Source organism: Suricata suricatta, chromosome 11 (genome assembly GCF_006229205.1).
Source record: "Suricata suricatta isolate VVHF042 chromosome 11, meerkat_22Aug2017_6uvM2_HiC, whole genome shotgun sequence".
In the NCBI taxonomy this organism is placed as follows: Eukaryota; Metazoa; Chordata; class Mammalia; order Carnivora; family Herpestidae; genus Suricata; species Suricata suricatta.
Window position 1 is genome coordinate 7673499 of NC_043710.1, and position 2937 is coordinate 7676435.

Consider the following 2937-nt stretch of genomic DNA (forward strand, 5'->3'; position numbering starts at 1 on the left):
GCTCCGCCTACTCTCTGCCGCCGCAGCCGGCCGCCTGCCTCGCTCCTCCCCTGCCCTCAGCGGCACTGCTCCGCGCCCGGCACACAGGCAGCCGCCGCCGGACCTGCTGCTCCCAACATGGCCGCCACCACCGCCGGCCCTCGGCTCTTTCCGCCGGCGGCAGCCGGAAACATCCGAAGCGGCGAGGAACGGGAGGGGGGCGCGCCTCCTCCTCCCGGCCTCGGACTACGGGTGAATTCCGGAAACACCCGAAGAAGATTACCCCTGGGGACGAGCGAGCCTCCTCGATTCCGAAGACCGAGCTTCGGCTCTGTTTACGGAAATCTACGAAGCCACTCGGGGAACTCCAGCCACGCCCATAGGTCTTTCCCCGCCCACTTCAGCTAGGCTCGCTGCGGTTTCCGGAAACACCCGAAGTAGCTCCGCGTGCGGTGAATCGGCCACGCCCCCGCCCCGCCCCGCAGCCGACAGCGGTCTTCAGCCATTTCCGGCAACACCCGAGACCCGGCGAGCCCCGAGTTGTTCCTGGGGTAGTACTCGTCTGATTCTTCGTTTCTTTCCGTCAGTTTCCGGGTATTTTCAAAACCTGAACGGGGAGCGTGGATCACCGGGGCACGTTATTATTTGACTAAATAGAAAATAAGGCCGTTAGCCATTCCAACGATTGGCATCCTTTGGTTCTAAAACGACTTTCCCGTTTGCATATCCGCTCGTCAGTCCGTTCATAAAACCCATCTCACTTTTATCATTCAAGCTATCAACATGTGCGTCACCTGTCAAAGGCAGCGTTAGTCTACTACCTGTCCACTTAACATTCTTTACCTGCCATCGTCTGTCTTGGATCCTGTTTATCCATACACCCCACATCTAATCTGTTTCTTAAGGTCCGGGGCAGGCATCTGGTCGGCCTCCTTAGCTCCCAGCTGTGGGAGACTGCAGGGGTCCTTCCAGCCTTGTGTTTTAGCCGAGGCCCCGGTGGAATGAAAAATGCTATGTGATCTTGTAAAGATTACATAACATCTCTGAGTTTAGGCTCCTTGACGTCCTTATATATTAAGAGAATTCATGCCTTTGTTTCAGTGATGACGTTCTAAATAACATCTTTGAATTCCACTTACCTTTTAGTTCAAAATAGCACAAGATGACATTGCACTATGGTAATATTGAGTCACGCCAATTACCTTTTAAAATACCCCCGAAAAGTAAGGCAGGAGAGACATTTTCTCTCGTTTTAAACAATTTTTAATGTTAATTTTTGAGAGAGAGCGCGCTCGCAAGCAGGGGAGGGGCGCAGAGAGATTGAGAGTGGGACACTGAATTCCAAGGAGGCTCCTGTCAGCACAGAGCTGGACGCAACTCACCTGAGTCCACTCTTAACTCCCCTCTAGATTCTCTCAGCAGGGAGAGGCAGTAGGCTGTTTTTTTTCGTTTGTTTTTTTTTTTAATTTTTTTAATGTTTTATTTATTTTGGGTACAGAGAGAGATAGAGCATGAGAGGGGGAGGGGCAGAGAGAGAGGGAGACACAGAATCTGAAACAGGCTCCAGGGTCTGAGCTAGCGGTCAGCACAGAGCCCGACGCGGGGCTCAAACCCACAAACGTGAGATCTGACCTGAGCCGAAGCTGGCCACTCAACCGACTGAGCCACCCAGGCGCCCCGGCAGTAGGCTGTTTTGATGTCTCTGGCTCCAAGCTGTCCCCACCCATTGTACCCTGGACATGTTGGAACTTGCCCCACCCCCACCCCAGGGATCAATAGCCTCTTAAGGTGGGCAGAAGTCAGAATCCCCTCAGGAGCCAGAGACCAGGCTCAAGCGGCAAGTCCCCAAAGGTACAGGAGCAGAGAGGTCCTGGGAATTGTCAGGAAAAGTGCTGGATGGACCTCTGACACTTGATGACTTCTACTTCCCATCTACAGCATCTTGAGGGGCCCATGGCCAAGTTACCCAGAGAAATAGACAGCTGGCCAGGCGCAGTGAGAGGATGGGACAGAAGTACTTCTTAAATGCCAACAGGTGCCACCAACAGTACTCTAGGACACCTCCCTGTGGCCCACTCGAGCTCCAGTCCCCCAGCCATCGAGGAAGAAGTTGATGTAGGAACACAGAAGGAAATGAGGGGAAAAGAGAGGAAGAGGTGAGGATAGAGGACAGTCCACTCCCCCCACCCCAAATTCATCCCGGAAAACCACGAGAATGATCTGCCCTCTGGTGGCCAAAGGGAGACACACCACTGATTTCTGTGCCCACATCACTAGAGGCTTGGGGGGAAAGGGGAGGGGTAGAAGGAGCAAAGGAAGGTGAGCTCGCAGCAGGGGGGGTCTTTCCTGCCAAGCTCTTGTCTAAGCAAACTCTACCTCCTCCGGCTTCTCACTACAGTGCTCACCTCTGCCTTCTGCCCCTTAGTCCCCCACCTCCAGACTCCACCTGCCCCCTCCTCTTTCTCACAAGGCTGCCTAATCAGACTCTTTGCCTAGACTCCCCTCAACCTACCCCACCAGACAGACGTGCAGGAATAATCTGCCTAAAGTCCAGCTCCAATTACATTTCTGCCCTGCTTGAAGGCTCTCACCAGTTCCCTTGCATGATAAGCAGAGCTGGCTTCCCAAGCCTGTGACCTGTGCAGTCACGCAAAGTCCTACTCTTAGAACAGCTTTGAGGGGCACCTGGATGGCTCAGTCAGTTGAGCCTCCGACTTCAGCTCAGGTCAGGATCTCATGTTGGTGGGTTCAAGCCCTGCATCAGGCTCTGTGCTGACAGCTCAGGGCCTGGAGCCTGCTTCCAATTCTGTGTCTCCTTCTCTCTCTGTCCCTCCCTGCTCATGCTCTGTCTCTCTCTGTCTCAAAAATAAATAAAACATTAAAAAATAATAATAAAAAAAGAACAGCTTTGAGCTTGATTTCACTCTGCTGTCACCCTCTTGACATTTTTACCAAGGG